Raw genomic sequence first — 21,503 nt, forward strand, 5'->3', positions numbered from 1 at the left:
AAATAACCCACAGAGAGTGTTTTCATATTAACTGGGAACTTTGGCAGTACTATTTTCTCACACCCTTCTCATAATAATAGAAACAATAACCACATAGGACAGCTAAAGAGGCATTTCTGTGAATTACAAGAACTCTTCGTTTCAATAAAAGCTAGTCACCAATGGCCTGATGGAAAACAATGTTGCTTGCATTTTATGAGAGAGAAAATGCATATTGGAAAGCCTCTCTCTTGTCATTTGAACTGGTTATAGTGATGCACTACTGCCAAACACAAAGGAAGAAAATCTAATAAACGTAGTCAGCAACTAGTTCTCCACTAGGGTACACAGAACCCAAATATGCTCACTAACTACTCAAGTGTTTCTTGAACCATCTGCAAACAAAATCCCCACACTTTAAAATGTGCCAGTAAATAAAATTTTCATCAGCTATGGTCAGGAAAGATTATTTTTTAGGCACCCCAGAAAAATGGTCTACTGTCCTTTCTGTTGGTTTTTAGTTTCTTTAGGGTTTTAGGGGTTGGTTTTGGAGAGGATGGGTAGGGTAATTTATTTTTAAGCCTTTATTTTCCTCCAACCTCCCCACCCATATTTAGATTAAATTTAAGCAGGCACTAACTTAATCCATGCATCGAGAGGTGAAAGTCGAACTTCATTGATCCTTTTCCTCTCCTAAGGATACCAGTATAAACCTTATTTAGACAGATTCATGAAAGGACTATAAAAGGGCAAATGCCACACCATCCTGTCCCATCTTTTCCCCTTTTCAATCAAAAAAAAGTGAATGCTGCAGAAGTTTTTTAATAGAATGGAATCTATTTCTTCCTACTTCAGGCCTTCCTCTACCAGGAGAAACACAGGTTGATCACTAGATACTAAAGTTTCTGCAAAGTCACACACTTCACACCAATAAATACACAGCCCAGGCTTGTTGAGGGCAGTGCGTTACCAAAAGTCCTCCAAATATTAATGGTGTTTCTACCAGCAGAGGATTACATGATTCTACAGGTAATGCTACCAGTAGCAAATCCTCACCAGCAAATTACAGAAATACCACTAGATGGTTTTGCCTTCTCTATTCTAAACATAATGACCCTCAATGCTCAACAAACACTAGATAATAAAGTTTTATCATATTTATAAGACAAGACAGTTACTTTTTTCAGTTATATATAGTGACAAATAAAGCTCAGAGAAGACAAATGGCTCAATTTCATTTTTAGAAGCTTGTGACAAAGCTAAGAGTAGAACTCTTTAAGCCTTGAGGTTCAATTACAGTAAACAGTTACTTGTAACATTTACATATACTTAAGTTTCAGCTGTATCTGGTTGAGATATCATTATCAGTAAATTCTTAATGGATAACGTGGCTATATGATTATGAAAGTCATGTTTTGCTATGAGACAGAAAACCAATGGGGCAAACCAGAGAGACTAGCAGGAAACAGATTCAGCCTATGATGAAAAACGTCTTGGCACAACATGTTAATTTTAGGGAAGAATTTATAAAAGGACAGTCCCAAACAATTGGACAGTATCCATACCAAGAGCAGAATAGGAGAGGCTCTGTCAGCATCCTTGGCAGATTTCTGGTGAAGATTACACCAAGATTCTATTTTCCCCAGAAAAAAAAACAGTGGTTCAAAGTGCACGTGACAAGGTATTTTCAGGGCTAAGGGGCTGCAGTTTGGGTGAGTTTGAGAGAGTGTGAGCAAGTGTGTATGTGACTTATTTTTCAATTTTATTTTCTAGTCAGTAAACAGTCTCTTGCACACCAGTATTTTGTCCTCCTCAGCTATAGGACTCTGCATTTTCCTTAGTTTTACTTCCCAAGATTTCTGCCAGACCATTTCTCCAGTCTGCCAAAATCCCTGTATTGAATTCCACACACTCCAGGCTTTGATGGATCGTCTTCACATTGCCCCCAACCGTTTCCCCAAATCTGGTATTGAAGTAACAGCATACATCAAAGTATTCACAGCAAAGATTTCCTGATCATCTTGCCTACTATTTTAATTACCCAAACCACTCTGTACTGTGAAAATTTCTTCACCCTAGCTACAGATCACTGCACTGTTCACCATCTTTTGAAGATCCTTAAAAAGCCCAGAAAAAAGTGCAAAAAGAGTGGGATATCCTAATTCTCCTTCTTAACAAATTCTACCTCTCCTGCACAGGGAATTATTCTTACAGTTATTCTTACCAAGTATTTGCAGGATGCTGCAATGCCAGCCTGGGAGATTCAAAGTGTGCTGGTCACACTCAGTACAGGAGGGAATTAAGACTCAAAGGTTTTGCCATAATGTTTTCTACTGTCCCAAATTAAAGACTGCCCCTCCATCCACTTTAAATATTCATAGTGCTGCTGAAATTTCCGTAGAAATACTTTTTCAGAAATATTTTAATTACTAATTCTTTTTCATGAATTAATTAAATTACACTTGGAATTATTTAGAAGAAAGATATACAACAATTAAGGAAGACTTATAATAATTTTACCTGCCTGTGTATAATCAAAAGAGAGGACATGAAAAAGAAAGAGAAGTTAAATGCTGAATTTTAAAATAACCTTGTCGTATTTTTTAGTTCAATCCATTTCCAATTTTATGCCATTTATAACATAATGGATGTTAGTTATCTAGTCTTATTAGCATAATAAAGAACTATAACCTGTAGCAGTCAGGAAACTAAATTACTGCTTTTACATTTAAGTATTACATTGACAAATACATTGACCTTTATATTATGTTATGCTTAGAGGTTAGAAAAACGCATTATTGTTCATTTTATTTTCTTTTTGGACAAAGTTTTCTCTGAAAGGTCTATTGAAGGACAAAAGATTGATATAAATGGGGAGAAGAGAATAAATTATTAATATTGTGGGATAACTTACACAGCAAGTCTTCCACAAGGTCAAAACTAGACATTCCCACGGGAACAAACAGAGAATGTAAGTGGGAAAAAAAAAGAAATCTCTTTTGACTTTCTGGTGATATTCATCTGAAAATGACATCTTGGGTACCGTTATTTTTTAAGCCTTATTTTGCACTTACCACAGTCATACTTAATCTCTTTTGAGTTTTAGATACACATTTGTTCATTTCATTCATAAAAATGATACATAAATTTCCTGCAGCTTGTTTTCAGAAAGTTAAAAATGGAAACTGGAAGGCCCACCAACTGTGTGTGGCATTTTAGAGATGTGAAAAACACAGCAACGTAAAACAGGATTTATTGCTGTGCCCCTTCTGACATTATTCAAACAGAATAGTTCAACTGGAAGAAACCTACAATGATCATCTAGTCCTGAGCAGTTCAGGGAGAAACATTACCATAATAATTACCATCTTTATATTATATTCAAAATAATATTTAAAGTCATTGTAATATCTCATAAGTCATGTTTGAAAATGCTAATAATTCATCAAATCACAATCTTGGTAGCTCACTCACAAGTATGGAAGTTATCAGGATGAATTTGTCATTAGAGAAAATAAAACACCAAAAAAAGTGGTTTAGTCTTTAGGGTGGAGGGAAAATCAGTCTTATTCCTAGTTCAGTTTAGGAATTTCTCTCATCTTTTTCTCTTTATGTTCCAGAAGCCCATTCAGAAGCAGAAAGAAATATGAAAAATTATAATGTTAGAGTTGGTTTGGGGGATTTTGGGGGATCTGGGGGGAGTCCTAACTTCTGCTCAGAAAAGAATGAGCTGGACATACTACAAAAAAACCCTTCCTTTTCTACCTTGATTCAGTTTCAACATCCTTGTGGCAGTGGCACATACACTCTAAAATGCAGGGACCAATCTGAAAAAATTTCTTTTTGGGGGGGTTTAGGGGGAAGGGGGTGTTTAACAGGTTCATTTCTTTGCCTTGCAAGCAGTGTGCTAGCCTGGGTGGCAGCATTTTCTGATTGATCTGTTAGGATGTTAAACCCACTGTGCATTTCTCACTGACTGTCTACAGTGTGGCATATTGATTTTGCCGTTCCCTGGTTCACTTCTAAAACCTACACAGTCAAAACTGTTACTTACTTGAAGCTTTCTGCTTTTCCAGGCCTGTCCTAACAGATATCTCTGCTCTGGCACCATCTGCTATCTTCATATTCCGTGGCTGAACCACAGGCTGGCACTTCTGCTGTGACAGTTTTTGAGGTGCAGAATACACTTCTCCTGACATCTGCCTCAGCTCATCCATCCTCCAATAACAAAAGCCCTCTGAAAGCAGTCTTGAGATGTTTCATATTTTAATTTCACTGTAGGATCCTTCTTCACTAAAAGGAAGCCAAATCTGTTTAATCACCAGAAGAAGGAGGGCTGTGCCTATTTCCTTTCAAACTATACCTGACCATCTGAAACTGAACATAACCAAATACATGTGGAACCCACAGTGATGAACCATTCAGTGGTGGGAGTTATGAGTATTAACAGCATGAAAGACAACTGATGAGGGGCAATAAAAAGCTCAGTTATGAAAAATGTAGTAAAATAAAAAGGTATCAATCAAAATTATAAACACAAACAGCTTGGAATTGGTGACCTTTCATCTTTACTAAACATGTGAAGAGAATCCATACTACTGAACAGAGGAGTGATGTTACTTTCCAAATTTGAGTAACGCAGCACAATGTAGAGGAGCACTCTTAAAACGTTCCAATAAACAAAACTACAAATCTAATGGGTAATTGCCATTCAGCTCAACAGTTATTATGACAATTCATTTATTACAGGCTTCTTAAAAGCATTCAGACACATTTCATCCATAAACAGGATGTCTGACAGTACACACTCACATCTTGCCAGAGACAATCATAACCAGCAATGCCGTTAGTAAGTTTTATATTAGTAAGTATACAGATTTCTATCCCTCTCTCTGCTGTTCCAGCTTCTCTCTCACCTCTCTTTGTCTTCCACTGCTCATTTTCCGAGTCAACCCTTTCAGGAATAAATTGCACTTAAGGAAAAAAATCCTTTTTCTGCTAAGTTCCACACAGATCTTCTCTGCATCAAGTAATTAACTAAATGCTTTATGCCTTCTTTACAGAAGGTCCAGGGCTTTCATAATATTATTTGCAAATAATCTGCTTAGAATAATTCCCCACTGATCTAAGTGTATGTATCCATCTACATACCTTTGTAGTTTATCTGACTCTACACTGATGAACAAAACATTCATTCATGACATAGAACTACACTGTAAGCAGTTAGTCAAGGTCTTTCACTTTTGCTGTTATAATATTTCTTATTCCCTTTCAAGAGAGGTCTCATCCATGAATGATCATAACAAATAAATCTATCAATGAAGCAGTTCAAATTTCTTCCAGTGTCCTGTAAAATGAAGATGCAGGGATACTTATGTCCTTACCTTTTATCCTTTCACAAGCACTCACATAATAGTTTATGATGCATCTAGGAAATTTTTTCCATCATATTTCTAAGCAAGTGGACAGATACTCTAAATACTGAAATTATTTTCCTTTTTCTTCTGGTTTTTGTATTTCTCTGCAGCATATAATTCTTAATAAAATTGTACAAAATAATGTTACCTCTTAAAAAGTGGGATTTTTTCTTAAAATTTCTTGCTAGAAGTCTACTAATATGCTACTATAACTTTGCAGTGTTAATATATAGAATAAAAATATATTACAAGCATTTAATAGTTAGCTGTTTATACAAATGCTTATGGCATTTTCTCATTTACATATAAATGTTCAGTTAAATATTTAACCCTGTAATAGGGACTTTTGTTTGTGGACATGCACATCTCTTCAGAAAAACATCATACTTTTTCTGTTTTTATCATTTTGCAGTTTTATCTCTAATTTATCTCTAAGGTTAAAAAAAAAAAAAAAGAAAAAAAAAGAAAATGTAAGAAGAAAAAAAAATGAGATATTTGTTTAAGTTTTAATTCCAGGAATGAAAGGGTCAATGCCACAAACCTCCTGCACTTATAAGGTTTTAAATTTGTTTTGTCTTGCCCCTTTTACATCAGACAGTGTCACCAATCAAAGCTATTCATAATCACACCCTGCCAATACTCCATAGGACTCCTTTTTCTGAGTTACAATGATAACAGTTAAATTGGAAATCACTGAACTCTGCTCAGTCCTTGGGAATATTACTGGGTTGTCCCACTCTCATATCCCATTGTCCAAAAGTTGAACATGTCCTGTTTTGCCATACCTCTCAGCCTTTTCTCCTTTTTCCAGTGTGGTGGACATTTCTGTGTTCCATGGAAGTTTCCTGCAGAGCAGTCCCCAGACAAAAGTGTTCACTGTATCCATAAACAAAAAAAGACTTTTTGGAATTTCAGTGTAAAGGAATATAACCACCATTTTCTCTTACCTTAATTGGACTAACTGCACTTCTTTAACACAAGTTTATCACCACTTCAACATACTTCACAGATGGAAAAGTTCGGTGATTGAGCTTCTCCAGGAATAAAACACTGCAAGATTTACCAGGCTTATGAAACAACTATTTCCATGACAAATTAAACTCTCTGATTTTCATTTTGATCCTGCATTTAGTTTAGCACAGAATTTTAGTTGCACTGCTAGCAGACCTGGGACTATTTGGAATAACAGCTTTTTTCATTAAAGGCTAGAAGAAAATCACAGACCATTCACCTTTAATTAGGGACACCTATAAAAGCATACCTTCCCAACAGTCTTAAATGAGAGATGTTCTTTGCTAAATGGTCCCTTGCCCTCTCCTTCCAAATACAAATACAAAACACTGTCCCATACCAGAAACTGCAAAGAAAATTAACCCTGCCACAGCCAAAACTAACACAATCATGTTTGCAAGCTCTGGCTACAGAACAGTGCATTTGTACCCTTGAAACAGACAGAATTTTAGTGACATTGAGTGTCACCAAAATCAAAAATAATTGCTCACCCACTGGCTATAAGTTAAGTATGTTTACTTTGCCAACGGCAACATTTAGTAGAAATTGTAAATAGCAAGCAAGTCAGAAATCACGTAAATCATAATCCCAGCTAATTAAATTCTGCATTTAATAAACTAATATATATTGACAGCTCACTAAGAATTAATTAAGAAATGTAGTAACTGAATTTTTTGAAAATAACAGCTTTATTAGGGGGTTTTTTGGTGTGTCAGTTACTTGGGTTTTTGTTTGGTTGGGGTTTTTTTGTTTTGCAGTTTTTTGTGGGTTTTTTGCAAGCACTTAGAAGGTTATTGTAAAATTGCTCTGGGTCATACTGTTAATATACAACAACCAACTACTATTCTTTAATCAAAAAAACTCATTCCTATTTGTTCCAAAGTAACTTACTGGGGCTGTTCTCAACAATTTTTATTCCTGTTTAAGAGGCTGGACACACTAAATATTCAACCCCAGGAAGGTAATAGAGAGATGTTAGTGAGATACATGTGCAAATTTACTGTCTGTTAACTTACTTGTTTTGGTAATTTTAGTGTTTCTGCCCTGTAATTTAGAATGAATTCATGTAAACATCTTTTTATTAAGCAAGTAACCTTCAAGGTGAGAGAATATGCATTTTCAGACTTGCATTGAGATTTGCCATATGGGTGGCAAGTGATGCTTTATCTTTTCTTGCAATGCACAGACTCCTGACCTACCCATCCATCGACTGGTTTAGGTGTTAAGTCCAGAAACAGAAACCAAAATAATCTGGCAACCAAAAAAAAAATTAAAAAAAAGAAGACTGAAGGAAGAGACACATTAATGAAATAAAAGTAAGAAAATCGACTGCTCTGTAGTAAAGGGTGACAACATGGGCACAGATGAAATAGGAAATGAGAAAAAATCAAAAGAGGTCTGAAGGAAGAAAAATGTGCAGCTGAATCAGCACAGCAACGTGTTCTTGAAAGCTGTTCTAGGATCAAAAAAATGGTATTTTATGGCACATATAAAAAGGATATTAATAAAATAACTAGGATGCTAAATGCAGGATCTGTAAATAACCAGATGTATAACAATGGAGAGTACACAAGGTGGGGGAAAGCAGTATAAAAGTCCCGAGGAAACAAGAAGAAGCTCCTGAGGTTAACAATAAGTGAAGAAAAAGGAGATATAACGCTAACATCTGTGCTAATTAGCAAGTTTCAGGATTTCTTTGTGAGTTTCTGAGGTGGTGACCTTTTTGCAAAAGAACAAAAAAAAAAGCAACCAATTATATGAAGAGACTTCTATATTAGCGGCGATGGTCAGGACAGAAATTGTGGATATCCTCCTTTAGCTAAGCTATACAACTAACAACTCTGCCTTTCATTTCTAATGTATTTCCCTAACAGGAAGTTGGTCAGTTCTCTGGGAATATTTTCTGTGTGCTCCTGCAAATGCTGAGCGTGGCAGACTTCTTCTCTCAGCAATATTTTTTTTTCAGCCAATTGTCTCCATTGCAAGTGATTTTTGCACCACACTTAAATCACCTGTTGTTTTTCTGTAAAACCAGTAATGAAATACTTTAATTCATTGACAGTATTAGCTCAAACATAAGTGGTAAGTCTAACGTTGCTTTTAGCAGTGCATGATACCACTGTGGCCTTTCAGGTCTGCCTCCTAAATAGTGAGTTCAACCATAAAAAATTCTTATATTTTACTGTTCTTTCATGCATTCATGACTTCTAATTTACTAAGATTACTTATTTAATGAACGTGTTCCTGCAAGAATATCTTAAATTAGTATGCCATAAATCCAGAGAGCAGAAACTCTTTTTGTCATGCTAAAATTTTTCCCCAAGAGCCCTTTTTCACAATACTTACCAAGAATTGCCAAGGATGGAAAAGGAAGTGGAGAGCTGGGCTCCAAGGGACCCAGAGCGGTGTGACAGGCAGCAGGCATTTCATTACCTGGACACACATCTGTGCTCAGCAGCCACTATCATTTACTGAACCTGAAAGAGATTAAAATATATATATATGAATAATAAAACATTCATGAATCGTAAAAAAACAAGTCTGTATTTAGTTGTAGCAAGTATTTATAGTGTACAGCCACACATACTTTACTTCAGGTGAAGTTTCCACTTTGGATGAATATATTGACCTGCAGGGCTTCAGAGTGCAGATTGCATGTCTAAGGAGCACACAAAAGTTCTTGGATGGTGTTCTAAGGGTTTTCTAAAAGCCTTCTCAGAGAAAACTTTTCCGTCTCGCCCTCCTTGAGAAGAAAAAAAAAAAAAGAAAGTGAATAAGAGAGATAAAGGTAATATAAAATCTCTAAAGTTCTTTCAAGTTCTTCTTATTCCCAATGAAACCATCAACCATACATAAAAAATACAGCAGGAGCTGTTAACATGCATCGATTTGTAAATATTAGATATTTGATTGCAAGACCACTGGAGAAAAAAAATCCAAGTGTTACACAAATTCACTTTACTTTTTTTTTAAGTTTTTTTTTAACTTTTAGTCATGTGTAACAAGCTTTCTACCCAGGTAGAGCTCCTATATAGATGTATGTCAAAACAGAGAAACAGACACCCAAACTATTCTATAATAAGAACATACGTCATGGAGGCAAAAAATCCATTCAAAACACGCACATACTGGAAAATCTACGGCTCAGATTAGAGAAGCTGCAACTTTGTTACCAATTTTCACAAGTAAGGATCATTTATCTCCACTTGTAGGTGCTGGACAAGACACTGCTGCTTTCCATGTTCTTTCTGTGTTCGTGTTCTTTCACTCTGATGCAGCAGAAGACAAGGCATTTAGCAAACCACAAGTGGAGGAGCAAGTGGCAAAAGGCTGTGAAATCCAATGGACTTCAGGTCATGCAGGTGGTAACAGCTGCAGCAGCCAGAGAAATTCAACATGCAGTTTAAAAAGGCTTATGAATACTTTACTATTCATACTCTGGAAATATCCAAACCCAGCACCACGAGATACAAGCTAAAACTGAGGAATAAATGTGTACATTCACACATACACTCAATAAATGTGATATTTAAACAGAAAAATCTTTACTTCCAAACCCAAGGTCCCAGTGGAATAACATACTGCTTTGTGTCATTTTCAGCTTCCTCACCATCTCAAGAAACTGTCAGTTTCAAGGGGGAACAGGTGAAAATTAAGAGAACCTATAGTACTTGCTGGTGCTACAACTGGCAGATATAAGTCACACACAGCCAAATGGATCAGCTTAAAATTCTGCATCTTTCAAAACCCTCAACCCAGTGACAACTTCTCTTGGAGAGAAATACAAAGAAGGAAATCAGATTAAGTTATCAAATTCTTAAAACATGTGAATTTCCTTTGACCCATTTAACTTAAGAAAAGCCCTGGCACTTTGTAAAGTCCCTTAGGCAAGATCTATGCATTTTCTTCTTCCAAAATTGAAAATAAAACATTCTTCCCTTGCTAGTTATTAGTATAAATGTATCATGCCTTAGCAAGATAATCAGTGTGAACAGAAAACACAACTAAGCAGCAGCTAACCCATGATTCACAAGAGCATACACAAATGTTGGGAAGTTAAAGGATACTAAAGTAATAAAACGCTCAAACCTCAGAATTAAATGAGAGTTTGGCACAGAATTCCCGTAGATTTCTTTTTAAAGTCTCCATTGAAAAACTGCCAATAATAAGTAGAAAACCTGTTTTAAAAACCAAGCTATCCATCAGTAGCTTACAAAAAGACCCATATCAGATTTTTCAAATGGTTTAATATCTGGTATACCTTTCCATGACACATCACAGAGATCAGCTTTCCCAAGCCCTTGTATCTCTGCTGTACAGCATAGGCCCCTGGGTTACAGAGAATTCTTTCATCAAGTTCTCCATTATTTACAAATCGTTCAAGATACAAGTTATCCTAGCTGTTACAGCTGTCAAAAAACATTACTATAACAGAAATTTATGTTTGTAAATGATAAAAAAAGCATTAAGGCAATACCTATAAAAGTTAGGTGAATTTTGTCTATGAAGAGCAGTTACTTAAATTAATTCCAAGAGCTTCACAGTAATTTCCTATCCCCACAGAAATAAGGCCTTCTAATGGAGTTTTCAATTCACTTTTCATGCAAAGAGATTGAATCTTATTATCACAATACAACATTTAAAGGCATTAACAATATCTGATTTAAATAATAATGTGGCACGATTGCTGTTCTTGATTTCATTAATTTTTTTTCATATAGCATCATGCAAAACAAATTAAAATTATGGGACATGTCACTTTAAGAGATATTAGCAAACATTTATGATGCCAGATGTACCCTTCGTATTGCTGTCAAAGATAAAAGCAGATTGATTCTTTGGTTTATTAAACTAAACATCAGAAGTTTGACTCTTTGAGCACCAATGCTGGAAAATCCCATTAAAAAGTCGCTCTGCTACTGCACCCCAAAGGCACTCCAGCCATATCTATCATCAACTCAAATGTGAATTTCAAGGAAACTGGGCCAGGTTTACCTACTGGGAGCATGGGGAAAGAGAAGCAAAGGAATAGGAAGAGCTTTGCGGGATTACTGGACTACAGCAGGGACCAAATTCTCAGCTCTTGTCCACTTTTTATACTTTGGTAAGGAGAACCTAAAATGCCATCAATATTGTTCAATGGCACTTAAAAATCTTTACACACATGCAAGTGTGACCCATCAGAAAGGCCATAAGGATTTGAACCATGATTTTAAAATTTCAATTATTTTTCTACTGTCATCTTCATAGAGGAACAAATCTCATGTAATTCAAAATAACTCTGCTGTTCCATTTCCTTCTACCTTGCCTCACTCAGTTGCACTTTCAGTAGTCTGGGGACAGAGACCAAATCTTCATCAGAAACACATAAGTAGTCTTACAGAGCCTAAGCACCCCTCAAACTCCAGTTTCACATTATTAAATGTTGTGGCAACCTCCTTATCAGTATTGGAAATTTCACTAAAATGCTAGAGAACACCACGTCCTCAAGTGAAAAGACAGCACTCCATGTTTTATATTTTACTGAAAACTCCTAAAATAACTCTTGTCATCATTAATTATTCTGTCAGACATATGATTGTTTTTCATTTGTAATTGCTACCAAAGAGTCACCTTAAAATCATCTTTTTGTACAGTCATCTAACCAATAAGAGAGAGAGAGGTATATTTAGCTGGGAGTCAAATACTCCAAGTTATATTCAATTAATTTCTGTTTTGTCCATGCCAGCAGAATAATTTTCCTTAGATCCCACCAAGTAAAATTTCGGACTTCACATTGAGGTCCTTTTTTGGATTTTGAGCTTCACAGGCTATACTAGCTCCATAAAAACAGCGGAAGGAAAAGACCAATTTCTATCTCACATCTAAAACCGTGGGGGAGAAAAGCTCCCCTAAATTTTCATTTGCCCTCTCTAAAACAAAACTACCCAGAGCAGCAGGAGTTCTCAGTTACTCCAAAGCTAGAAGATGAGGTAGAAAGCGATACACACATTTCTGAGAACAGCTGAAATTCTTGCCACATGCCATTCTGCCCAATGAATTTGAACAGGCTTGCTTTGAGAACACTGACAGTCTGCAGGTAACACAGTGTCAGTTTGCTCAAGATTACATTCCCCAGGGCCACATTTCAGATTCTTGTCGTTGCAGTTTTGTGTGCAAAGATTGTGATGTCAAATTATTAAGCACATCTTTCAGTACTCATTTCCTAAATACAGAAAATCCTCCCCTTGGAATAAGAACCCTCAGTGGTCAATACCATGAAGTGATCAGGATCTTTTTTTCTTCTTCCTCCCAGGAAGAAAAGGAGCACAGTTCAGACTTTGAAAGGATAAGAACAGCTGTTCCCATCTGAACAGCCATGGTGCCTTTGTTATCCAAGATCAGAGGGAAAAAATTACTTTAAAATCTTCAACCAGTAGTTCTCTGGAGAGAACAAACTGCTTTCTGAAGAATAAATTAAGCATTCAATTAAACTCCACAACAGGTAACTACTGTTCTTACACACTTCAGGGGAAATATATTCAATGGCATTATTAAAATCCTCCGCAAATAACTCCAACAATTCACGTCAAATAGAAAAATTCTCAGTTAAAGCAAAATGTTCAATATAAATAACATGAAGCTTTAAGAAGGGAGAAAAATATTAAAATATCTAGAATATTGGCATTATATCAGTCCCTGATTCCCCAGTTGAAGGACTAGGCTAGCAGACTTATCTATTTCTGTCAAGATCTATATGTGCATCAGGTCTTGTCATCCCACTTGTGATTCTCTGCTTCCCAGGATTACAAATGCATATATAAAAATTCTGAGTTATTTCTAGATACCAAATAATATGGCTTTAAAGAATTCATTTGTCTCCATTGATGAAGCATTTAATTCAGTTTAAATGACTATGTTTACGAAACAGCTTCAGGATTTATTATATTTGCATGATAACTCATCAACTACATTTTAGCTTGAAGGAATATAAGCAGAGAAGTTAATTAATACTAATTTTCCAACTGCCAAGAGCTGTTATAAGTTCAAGAATTTTATCTACGTATGAGCACGACCTAAATAAAAAATAAGAAGGTACTGCTTCCAGACCACTGAGCCTATTACTAAAATTAATTGAGCAATATTGACTTGGATATTCTAATCCTCTAGAAAAGTTAAAGGCAACTACTAAAGGCCTCTAAAGACACAGATTCCTTTTACTTTATATTAAAACACTGACCATGGTGACTCAATTAAACAGCACATGCATCTCTAGGTTTGATACAGTTTAAGTAAATATTATTTTGGACAGTAGCTACCATGTTGAAAGGAGTTCTCCAGGTACCTTCTCTCAACAAGGTAAAACAAATAGCAGAAAACAAAACAGTGAAACAATTGGTAAGTTTTTTACCTGATTTAGTAAGACTGTTTATGAATAAACTAGTAAGGATAAAAGAAAAAAACAAAACCATAATTATATGTACATGAGCATAAATTAGAAAAATATTTCATACACTAATAGGAAATAAAATGCTTAGACACAATACTATGATATAAACTTTCAACTCTTAAACAACATAGAAGTACATTTGAATTTAACATCTCATTTTTATCACTATGTATCAGATTATTTTGTTTTGCTTTTAAACCAAAACATGCCGTGGGCCTTTAACATTATCACAAAGCTCATTGGGTCAAAGTCCTTTTGAACTGTAATGCTTTTTAAATAAGATGTTATGAAGTGTTTTCATGCAAGCAAGTCATTATTACAGGCAAAATCCTTTTTCACACTAAGACCATTTTAACTGCTAAAACAAAGATTTGCACTAAGAAACAGCTGGAAGTACAAATAACACATAATTTACAGTAAGTTTTTCTGAAAGAGAGCAAACACCATTTCAGAACACCAAGGAATCAAGGGTAGGATTATTAGAATGACTAAACACTACTTGTGTATGCATTCCAAGATTGCGTCCACAAATCAGTCTAAATTTAAAAATACATATATACCTATAATGTACAGGTAATGAATATATACGCATCTTTTTCTCTGGATAGATTCCCCTGTTTTCTTGCCCTACCAGTGTGCTATGATCAATCTAACAAGAGAGAGAATTGCTTAAACAGTGTCTCAAATCAACACCACAGCATTATATTCCTAGCCGCAGTTAACAGCCTCTCCAAAATGTGTAAAACCCTGGAAAACAAAGTCATGAGCTAGCAGGTGAGGATGGCTTCCAGCCTAGAACAGCTCTCCAACCTGTGTTACCACATTTGTTATGGGATTCCCGTAATTGTTTCATCCTGCAGGAACCTCTGTAAGTTGTTCTCTGCTGGAAATCACTTACATCCAGTTCCATTTATTATGTCTCTTCAGAGAATCTGCACTGCAGTTGGCAGCCAAAGTAATGGCAACAAGAATATTGTTGGCTTCAACAATATTTCCTAAGTTTTCCACCCAGGAAATATTAATAGAGGAATGTACATAAGAACTACTCCAGGTTTATCAGAACACACATTTTACTTCTTCAGTCAATGCAAAAGATGTCATGCCAATTTTTCAGAAATCATTTGGCATTACCAGAGTTTCTTGTGATTTCTTCCAGTGTAAATATATCACTCAGGCCCTTTTTCTGCAAATAATAAGGTGAAGGACAAGCTATTACCTCCCTTGGCTCAGATTTTCCCCTTCAATGACTAAGGATCCATTTTCTGACCAGTGCACAGGAAACCTGCACTTGTTTTTCTGCACAGACCTATGAGGATGGCTGCAGCACGTAGAGCCTGAGCCACAGACCTGCTCCAAAAGACAAATTTCATAGAAAGGTGTGACTGCCACAGCTGAAGAGCTGTGTTTAATATACAGCTAACTCGGACACCAAACCCTCTGAATTGCCATCAGCTTCGATTTCAGAGCAGACCAGCGTGGCTAGGAGAATGTTTTCCAGCCCTGCGGGATCTCACAACCACTGACTCTCTGCAAGCCCCAAGTTCATGCAGGTGCATTAGGCCAGGCTGGGAAGCACAGCAGAAACAGCTTGAGGCCAAAGCAGAATTGCTAGACTCCTCAAATTATCCCCAACAACAAGAACCATCTGACCTCGGCTGCCCACATCCTCAGCACAATACCAACTCCCCTGGAGAATTCTCTGTCCCTGGACCACTGCAGCCATCACCAGCAGCCATGCAGCATCTTGATTAAAACCCAACCACAAAAACTGCATTTCAGATGTCAAGATTAAGGAGATTTCAGTGGGAGTCTTCTTAAGTCGTGACTTTAATCATAGCCATTAAGCCAGTAATATTACGTGTCAGTAGGTGTGATAATTGTCAGATGCAGCAGGGGAAAAGGAAAGAGAGTCATAGATGAAAATTACAGCTTGGGCATTCTGCTAGATTGATAAAAATATGTAGGACTGCATGCAGACATGTGTTCCAAAGATGACCTAGGCAAAGACAAGTTTATGTCTTGAAGGCTTGGCAGCTAATTTTCAAGAGTGCATAAACTGTCTATGAGCAATGACTATTTATTTTTTAAATTCTTATTAAGAAGTGATATTGCAGCAGAGATTAGTAACTCACAAAATCATGATATATTTACATGGAAAGTGCTCCAAATACTGTACATCAGCCTTTCAGTTTAAAACCCTTCAGTTAGATAAGCACATCAGATATAGAGTTTGGTCTTCCATGCAGATCATTCATGTGATGCTACAGCACACATTGGTTTAGGAAGTGTCCTTCAGCTGACAATATACAAATATAACTATAGACACAAAGGCTGTGACATTTGAAAGAAAGCTTTCTGAAACACCTTTTAGGCATTCACTCAAATTTAGAAGGGGATAAAATGTTTAAAAGTATAAATTCACGTAGCAGAGACATAGAATGAAGAATAGCCAATTTGGAACAAATAAAAATACAACACACCCCAAAAAATTAGCATTGGTGATGGAATTGCAACTCCTTTTATTCAGTGCAAGCCTTCAAAGCTCCTGTACATCTTCAGAAAGAGTCTAAAATCTCTGAATGTTGGAGCAGGAACCTTTGTATGCATGTGAAATTACATAAAGATAATAAGAAACAGAAGAAAATAAGATTGCCAAGGTGAAAAGCAGGCATAAGATAAAAGATAATCCACTAGACTTTTGGTGTTTGCCACATTCGTGAACATCAAGCCAGTAAAAAAAAAATTAAATACAGAAAAGAGTTGCCTTTTCTGTTTCCCCTTAAATTAGTAACTTCAGTTAATCTATTTACACACATGACGTGTTAGGGCAAATATATTTGCGGCAAATTGAAAATTCAGGTCTTGTGAATTTAAGAAAAATTAGATCTCATCTCCTATTTGGGTTATCTGGGGATTTTAAATCTGGTGAGGTGAGGGGGTTTGCTTTTTCTCATTAGTTATTTGGAGGCACTTTTATTTTAATTTGTTTGGTTTTGCTAGGGGTTTTTTTTCTCTCAGCTTCAGAGGCAAACATCTTGCTCCACTCTGGTTGCTCACTGACCCTGTGATCCCAGCATTTGTTTCACTGTAAGGAGACACTCACAGAGTCCTGGAGGCAGAAAGCAATTAAAACATCATGATCAAAAGTGTAAACTTTCCAAGCAGTCTCACTGCTGACTTCTTTAGGAAAGAATACTGAAGGTACAATTAGTGTTACATTCTTTAAAAAGAAGAAAAAGTCAATAGGCTCAAAGGCTACTCATGAAGAGAACAATTTCAACATTCAAGCTACCAGAGAACAAAGGGTTTAAAATCTCACTCTTACATTTCACATTTAGGCAGTTTATAATTCAGTACAGTGCTTTTGTATTAGCACACACACCCAAAGATCAATTCATGTTCCATTCCTGGAAACACTGCCAAAACCAAAACACTTCTTATTCTCAGCTGAAGCACAAAGCTTCCAACTGTTTTACCCCCTTATGGACAAGAGCCAGAAGAGCTCAAATCTCTCTTCCACTTTCATCACAAGTTTTTACCAGACAGGTCATCAAGAGGACTAGTTCAATCAACAGAAAATTTCTGAAAACTCCAATATTTTAAACTTTTTTTTTTAACATTTTACACTTCTAGCCATAATTGCATGAAATATAAATCAATATTGATGTATCCACAGCTGCTTTTGTATGCCATGATGAGCCAAATGGTCATCCATTATAACACCTACTAACTCTTGACAGTCTGGAAAAAAAATTGAAGTGGTTATAATAATGTATTTTACCCGATGTCACCATGCAGATTCTTAGTTCACAATTTAATTAAATAGCCTATTTTTTGCTAAAGACACTTTATTTAGTTTAAAGACAAATATATTGATGTGCAGATATATTCTAAAAATCCAGAAACTAAGTTGCTTTCTGGAGAAAATAAAGAAAAAAGAGTTCATAATATTACTAATAGGTTTCCTAATAATTGATGGAGAATTATTGTGGGTTAAGGTACAAGAAAAACTGCCAATTTGGAGAAACAAAAGCAAGATGCTGTGGAAGATAGGGTGAGAAGGAAAAGGCAGACAAAAGTGAGATCCAGTAGGAAGGGCAGGAGAAAAAAAAGAGGAAGGTGTAGAAAAAGAAAAATGCCAGTAGGAAGTATTACTAGAGGAGGGAAGATGCCATATATATTTGGCAAGGGGTCTGCAATGCACATGCTGTTATGGGCCAAATGCAATAGCATGCCAGGTTGGTGATATTGAAGATTACTTGGGTTTAGCAAAAGCGAGTTAAAACCATCAGGAACATGCTTGTATTATTTAGGAGCATCTTTCAGCTCCTTTTTGCCTAGTTCCCCAAAGCCCCAGTATGGGAAAAATTAAATCTTCTGAGGAATATTTCTGTTTTGAAGGATACTGTCATCTGTTTCTCAGTGGGAATTAGACTTCATTACCAGACCTGCAGGGCATGCTGCAAGGCACTTCAGTTACACAGCCTGCTGCACAGATTTGGGATTTGATCAAGGTGAGATCAGTACATGGCAAAACAGTTGCAGATTGGTTGAGTTCTGTCTGTTTCTGTAATTTGTTTCAGCGATAATGAAGATCTGGAAAACAGCTTTGTGCAAGCAAATCACAGACACTCATCGTGCTGAAACATCTTGGTACAACTGAGCAGGGTATTTTCTTTAAGCTTCAAGTTTCTGCTGCAATTACAAGCCATTTATAAGGCTTTATATGAAAGTACAGAACTACAGGCAGACTAAAACATGAAGATGTAGAGTCCAGAAATCACCAAACTGTTTTGGTTTTTTTTAGCAATGAAATCAGCTCTAAGAGATCAAGTCAAGTCTTTAGTGTGACTTAAGATATTAGCTATTAGCACGAAAACTTTGCTAGTTTTAGTAAAGCATCAATGCTCAGCAAACCTTTGCTCTCCAAAGGAACAAATCAGTGGTTCTCAGAAAAGCAGATATTACTAGGCTACCACATCAAAAAAGGGATTTAAAAGTAGAAGACTAATTGGCATCACATGCTGTGCATTGATCACTGGCATTCACCACACTTCCCTAGAACTTAATGAAAGTAAAAGTTGCCACAGAGAACATCCAATTTATCCCACCAGCATACAAAGAGAGAAGCACACAGTGATAAAGCATTAGTGTGAGCATGCACAACTGAGCTCTGCCTTGGAAAAACAAGGCAACAGCCTTCATTACAGAGAGATTTTTGCAACATTTCAAAAATGCTTATTTCATTTATACAAGACCACTGCACCCCAGGCTTAGGCATCTATAAATTCCATATGTACACCTTGCTAAAAAAACAAATCCTTGAAGAAGTTTTAGTTCGTTCTTACACACCTTTATAAATCCTAATGTTAGGTCAACTCCCATTAAACATTTGTATTACATAGAGAACTATGTCTTGCAAACTAACCAAAACCTTTCTCAAAGAAACAAATGTGCTTATTCAGAACAGCAACAAGATTTGACAACTGCTTGCTAATTACTTGTTTTACAGAATATTTTACTCAGTTTGCATTTAATTTATACTTGTTTTGGAGATTTAATCAGATGACAGGTTTTAATTAGGCAAAATGAAAAATTAAGGTTCATGTTTAAACTTCAATTTCTACAGGGAAAAAAAAGTATCTTCTCAACAGTGTCTGTCATTTAGAAAGAATATTGTGCAAACAGCTTGGATCAGACAAAAAAAAATTAGCAAAACACTGTCCCAGAAAAGATCAGGAAGCTTAAGTGAAAAAATATTAATATCCCGTTTTTAAAGCTCTGCTTCTATCTTGAAAAACAATAAAACAACACTCTAAACCATAATTTATTATGTTTAATAAAGCAGCCTGAAGTGTAAGAACATCATAACCCAACAGTCACACAAAATGCCCCTGGATTCTGAAAGTTAAAAAACCTTTGATCTAACTCATATTTCATCATCACCAATGAGCAGGACACAGTCCACTCTCATGGCTCCCTTGTCCTTCTGGGTTTGATTTTGCTTATTAAAACTGAATGTCTTATTAAGACACCAAAGAGTAAGAAATTAGCTAGAGAAAATATTGAAAAAAAGAGACACTCTTTAATATACATGTCAAAGCTTTATACAGACATATCTCTTGGGACAGTGGTTTTAAAATTTACTTACCTCTCCTAAGTCTAGGTTCACATGTTCCTTGTAAAATCATCATGGAGTGCATATCTCATTACAGCTTGTGATACAAGTTATGCTCTCCCAGTAAACCTGTGGAAAAGAAAATATACCCCAAAGAATAGCAAAGTAATGAAATCTGACATTAAGAGAAAATTTGTCATTAAAAAAAAAATCTAATAATGGCTCCTAGCACTTTTTAATAAAAGATACTCAACTGCAGCATCTTGAGGAACATGACTTGTTTTAATTATTTATTGGGAGTTGATGATTTATTTGAAAGAAAATGCAATTATATCCTGACACTTTAATCGCTATCAGTTTGTTTTGTTCACCTGGTACTGCTAAGAGGAAGGTTACCTTCCTATGGAAATTCTGGCATTTCTATAATTAGTTTTGCAACCCTTCCAAGAGACTGAAAGCATTACTATTATTAAAATTGTGTAAAAATTGGAGTTCTGATATTATTAAGATTGATAGCCAACATAACCAATAACCCAAACCTCAAACAGATCAAATTTCTTTTTTTTTTTTTTTTGTTAGACACAAGCCATATGTAGACTTTGGGCAGCAACATTTCCACTCACATGAAAAAGGGAAATCAAGCACAGCCCCTTAAAAAAGGGGAAAATATTTTTTTTCCAGAGGAAAAAAATATTAGGAATATAATAATCAAAGACTAGCAAATCAAAGGTTCATAGGATGGAAAAGAACTCTGCTCCACTGAAATTAAAGGGAATTTTGCTAAATATAGCCATTAGGTTAGAGGTTTGTTTGCCAATTGGTCAAAACCAGGAAAAATAACTAATACTCTCAAAAACACTGTGCCAAGATTTGGCCAGTTTCAGTATTTAAAGCATTTCAGAATATTCAGTAAGACATTCAGCTGAATTAAATATTTAGCATCAAAATAAAGTTAACTCATTCAGCAGGGATTCTAACATTGTTTATCCATAATCCTGTGATGAACCTGTTAACCACCCTTCAAGGAGCACCACACATGTAAGAGTGGGAGAGGAGAGGAAAGGAAAACACAGCAAAAAACAGAACCATAAAATTACACTTTTGAGGCTGACTTCAGCACCCACTCAACTGCAGTTTTATCTTTCTATTGGCCTGTCCAGGGAATTTCAAATACACTAGAGTATTCTGCAAGTGAGAAATGGTTACCAGGTCACTTAAAGCTTGTAGACAAAGTGCTACAACACCTGAGAACAGGGACACTTCCTTCTTCCCCCAGAGTCACACCACACCTTTGTACAGTTCAAGCAAACACTAAAACACCTAACCCTTATCTGCCCTTATCAGACCCATATTATGTAGTCTTAAAGGCTTACCCAGGTCAACCAACAGAGTAAAAAGCAATCTGGAGCTGCAGGAAATGGGATTGTCCAGGTGCTCAAACAAAGCCTAGCTTCCCAAAAGCAGGCAGAGTTCGAAGAGTCAATAGGTACATCAAATATAGTTAAATGGAGTGATTTTAAGTTCTCTGTGGGGTTTGGAGATAAGCAAG

The 21,503-nt window shown here is 36.0% G+C and overlaps 1 long non-coding RNA gene across 1 annotated transcript; it reads right to left on the reverse strand.

Moving 5' to 3' along the window:
- Nucleotides 1-5,371: 5,371 nt before the first annotated feature.
- LOC146437747 (uncharacterized) lies at nucleotides 5,372-20,085 on the reverse strand. Its single transcript, XR_014851974.1, has 5 exons — nucleotides 19,988-20,085; nucleotides 8,995-9,150; nucleotides 8,754-8,884; nucleotides 6,182-6,272; nucleotides 5,372-5,515 (listed from the first exon to the last, which is right to left on the reverse strand). It is a non-coding gene; the product is annotated as an uncharacterized LOC146437747 (long non-coding RNA).
- Between the last annotated feature and the right edge of the window lie 1,418 nt (nucleotides 20,086-21,503).

This window comes from Lichenostomus cassidix, chromosome 4 (assembly GCF_008360975.1).
Source record: "Lichenostomus cassidix isolate B80296 chromosome 4, HeHo_3.0, whole genome shotgun sequence".
NCBI classification, from domain to species: domain Eukaryota; kingdom Metazoa; phylum Chordata; class Aves; order Passeriformes; family Meliphagidae; genus Lichenostomus; species Lichenostomus cassidix.